Source organism: Labrus bergylta, chromosome 17, assembly GCF_963930695.1.
Source record: "Labrus bergylta chromosome 17, fLabBer1.1, whole genome shotgun sequence".
Classification (NCBI taxonomy): domain Eukaryota; kingdom Metazoa; phylum Chordata; class Actinopteri; order Labriformes; family Labridae; genus Labrus; species Labrus bergylta.
Genome location: NC_089211.1, coordinates 21,796,488 through 21,801,417, shown reverse-complemented (window position 1 = coordinate 21,801,417; position 4,930 = coordinate 21,796,488).

Below are 4,930 nucleotides of genomic sequence, written 5' to 3'. Positions count from 1 at the left end.
AGGGCTGTGTGTAGGCTGGATCCGCTCGCCTGAGTGCGTCATACGTCACCACCACAGCGTCCGCTGGGAATCGAAATAGCGCCCCCTGCTGGCTGACTTCTAAGCTAAGATAAAATAAAGATAATCCTTTATTTATTAAAATTTACAGTGTTACAGCAGCAAAGAGCAAAGATTGCGAACAAAAAGTGAACACAGTGCAATTTAAATATTCAAAGAAAAATTAAGAATGTAGAAAAAAAATAGATTAAAAAAAATAAAAAATTCAATTAAAATTAAAATTAAAATTAAAAATTAAAAATTAAAATTAAAAATTAAAATTAAAAATAAAATAAACCCTGCACCCTCTTGTTTTTTGTTTTTTTTAAGGCAGCGAAGCAAGGATGGGCAAAGCACATTTATTTATTCATATAGACCAGCATCTTTCATTAATTAGGCAATTCAAAGTGCTTACCTTACCTTGCTGTAATCTGTTCTGCACATGTTAAATTTACAAATTATCCCTGCACTCAAGTTACAACAGCAGCCTATGACAACAATAACAGTATGTCCTTGACACAAAACTTCACCCACATAAAACACTACCAACATGACCTGCTTCATTATTATCATTACTAACATTGTATTATTATACTGTATTATTATTATTATTTAGCATCAATACATATATACTGTACATTCTATATATTTTTATTATATTATTATACTAGTCTATATTATATAACATTTAATTATCTTACACTATATTGTTCATATTGCACTATATTATATTATATTATACTACATTATATTATATAACTGCACTCTGCATTACTGTGGTACAACACTGCCTCTCTTCTCTGCTGTTTACATTACTTGCTGCTATTTTATCATACCAAGTCACTTTAATCATCACTTGTCACTTCATCTTGTAATTTTCTGCAAATACTGTCTCAATTCTCAATTCCCCCCAGTTAACTTCATCATTCATTTTGTACTGTACTTGTATTTTTCTTTTTCTTTTTCTTTTTCTTTTTCTTTATCTTATCTATTCTGTTTAATGTGTATTTTGAGCTTTCGTGTCTGTGCTGCTGTAACGCCCGAATTTCCCCTCTGGGGATCAATAAAGTATTATCCTATCCTATCCTATCCTATCCTAAGTTCACTTCATTTGTCTGTCTACTCGCCCTTATATTGAATAGTTTCTGCTAATAACATGTCAACACCCCTGCACTTTAAGTTATGTATCACTGATTGCACAGCTCTGGACAGCGCCCTATGTCAATACTGTCCATTTACAACTCTGTTTTTGCACATTTACATTTATCTACAGCAAAGTATGTTGTAATATTTTCATATTTAAGACCAGTAATGCTAAGTTAAATCCTGGTTGTATATATTCACATTCTTAGTTTTGATATTTTTAGTGCTTATTTACTTTGTATTTAATATTATATTGTGTTTAGATTTGCTAATATTGTGTTTTTTGCTGATATTGTGTGTTTGGACAACCTGCTGCTGTAACACCACAATTTCCCAGTTTGGGATCAATAAAGTAATTCTATTCTATTCTATTCTATTCTATTCTATTCTATTCACACAAGACATCAAAAACATAATGGCGAAGATCAGAAAACACATTAAAACAGGACAGTTGAGAATCATTCAAACAAAGCCTGAAAAATCAAAGAGAGGAAAAACAGCTAAAAAGAAGCTAAAACATGTGAAAAGTTGTGGGAGAAAACAATAAGAGTAAAATTTCCAGTGCATTGCAGAGCAATGTTGATTGATTATTTTCAGGCAGACCTGTAAAGACACGGTGACAGTTATCAACGCGACTGAAGATAAATGCATGGACAAGTCCTCTAATTTCAAGATATATTAATTTTATGGACTGAAGCTATGCGCTGACTTTATCCACTCCTCCTTGGCTCCAAACACAACTACCTTAGTTTTTTTCCTTTATTTAGCTGAAGAAAATGTTGGCACATCCACTCATTGATTTCTTCTGTGCATTTACCCAGTGCTTGTAGGGGGACATGGTAACCTCCTGGGGACATTATAATATACATCTATGTGTCATCTGCATAGATATGGTAACTTTTGTTTTGTACGTTTTGTCACTTTTTTAGTGCTTATTCAGGCCACTGGAGCACTGACATGCATACTCCTCTAGAGGGAGCACTTGTCTCACCCTTCTCAACCATGCCTTTGAACCCTCCAGCTCCAGAATATCTTTGTTGTTGGAAAATCATTTTTATGCAGCTAAAATACTTTTATTAGCATGCAGTGTATTCAGAGCTCATCTATATATTTTTTATCCTAATGCAGATCAAAACTAGAATACCTGTTCCCGCTCAAAGTTGCATACGTAAAGAGGTCAGAGGCAGATGTAAAGTTGTGATGTCTAAATGTTTTATCTATCCGTTATGCATGACACAAACCGAGAATAAAGACACAGCTGCATGCAGTGTGGTGTCTGCTGAGTCAGTGCATGAGGTCCCTGCAGAAACAGGCCTGCAGGTGATATCAGCTCTTACTCACAGGGATATTTTGGGTACATGCTCTGCAGGGTTGCAGTGGCCTTGATTTTGGCGCAAATTCAACCTACACTGAGAAAAGTTGTTTTTATGTCTATTTACTCTTAAAAGAGAAGCAAATCATCCTGTTTGACTTCTGACTTTTTAATTTAAGAGTATCAACAAAGAAAAATCTGTAAAATGTGTAAAATGTGAAATCCTATTGAGGACAAAAACTCATTCAGCTCTGCACTATTTCAGACTTTATTCGCTTAGAGTTCATACCAAACTTCAAAGTTTGAAGACAGTGAAACTCTTACCCTCTGACACTCTCTCTGCCAGAAAGTGTTTCACAGGCAGTTTCAATTCCGGCTAAGTGAACAGTTTCAGAGCACATGCCATTGCATCGCTGTTAGTTCCTGTCAGACTTTTCTGCGGTTAAGGCAAATGTGACAGGAAACATGTGTCAAAAGCAGTGAAGACACTCTTTATCTTGCAAAGATGTGACACTTCTCTCTCTCTCTCTCTCTCTCTGTCTCGGTCATGTAAGTGTTTTATTTGAGCGTAAAGATATGTGAACGCTTTTAGTTGACAACCGTAAGCTATATGGTGACCCACAAGGGCAAATTCAACAACGCTGCACATTCAAAACACAGGGATTAAAGTCCATAATAAATGTCATGCCGTAAAAGTGCTGCAAATGAAGAAAATGTGGAGCTGGAACAACTGCATCAACATAAAATGTGTTGCAACTACACAAAAAAATGCATCGTCAAAAAACACACACATACACAAAAACAACTGCAAAAGAATCATGCTGCAAATCCATCTGAGTGGAAGTGCCCAAGGCCTGTGGGTGCGCTCAGTGGACCATTTTATTATTGAAGTGGAAAGCATGAGGGAGACCAGTCACTGAATGTATTGTTTAGATGGGGAAATTGCATAGTTAGAAGACAGAGAGTAACATTGAAATAACAGCAGATAGGAGAATAAAAGCGAGTCCGGCCTGGACTCTGATACTGGGATACGAGAGAGCTGAGCTAGGGTTGTGAGGGCGGTTGACGATTTCAGGATTTAATGCATGCTTTTTCTAATAATGTACTGAGTTTTGGCTGTCACAGGTTAATGGCCCTTGTCGGCCACCGTACAGGACTAAGACAAACACTATCTGTTAGTGACAAATCAGTTAAGCAAAGCAGTCACCCTTAAAGACAAGTATGCCGTCCAATAAAGCCACACTTAGCTTTTTAGCTTTTTTAGCTTTTTCTTAAAGGTGCAAAGGGACTCTACAAGTTGCATCTTGACATTCGTCTTGAGTGTGATGTCAGGACAGAAAATACACTAATAGAAGAGCATGTTTATATAATCTGATCTAACTAAAATTTCTATATAACATATTTCAGTTACAGAAGATTAACAGTTTTGATTGTAAAGTTTTTGTTTCACCTCTTTGCATGAAGTCCTCCCCCACCTTTTTTTTTTACAGTCAAAATGTGTGTCATGCATTTCATGTTTCATCACACCACAGTTCTATATTTCGCTGACCGAGGTTTTTTACCTTGTGATGCTTCACTGTACAGTCCACCCATGTGATGTTTAAACAACTTGCTGCGTTAAGCTGATCTACACGAGCGATTCAGCTGATGCAAATAAATCACTGAACTATTTGTATATCATCAGTTTGTTCTTCCTTCTAGCTGGCATGCAGAGTCAGATTCAAATTAATAATATCTGCATGACCATGCACTGTAGCATTATGCTAACAGAATACAGAATGCAGGCCTGCTCGTGTTACCTACGGTCCCTACCTAAATGTACTACGGGAGGTAGAGCCTTCAGTTATCAGGCCTGCTCGAGGTACCGACAGTCTCTAAATGTACTAGGGGAGGTAGAGCCTTCAGTTATCAGGCCTGCTCGAGGTACCGACAGTCTCTAAATGTACTACGGGAGGTAGAGCCTTCAGTTATCAGGCCTGCTCGAGGTACCGACAGTCTCTAAATGTACTAGGGGAGGTAGAGCATTTGGTTATCAGGCCTGCTCGAGGTACCGACAGTCTCTAAATGTACTAGGGGAGGTAGAGCATTTGGTTATCAGGCCTGCTCAAGGTACCAACAGTCTCTAAATGTACTAGGGGAGGTAGAGCCTTCAGTTATCAGGCCTGCTCGAGGTACCGACAGTCTCTAAATGTACTAGGGGAGGTAGAGCATTTGGTTATCAGGCCTGCTCGAGGTACCGACAGTCTCTAAATGTACTAGGGGAGGTAGAGCATTTGGTTATCAGGCCTGCTCAAGGTACCAACAGTCTCTAAATGTACTAGGGGAGGTAGAGCCTTCAGTTATCAGGCCTGCTCGAGGTACCGACAGTCTCTAAATGTACTAGGGGAGGTAGAGCATTTGGTTATCAGGCCTGCTCGAGGTACCGACAGTCTCTAAATG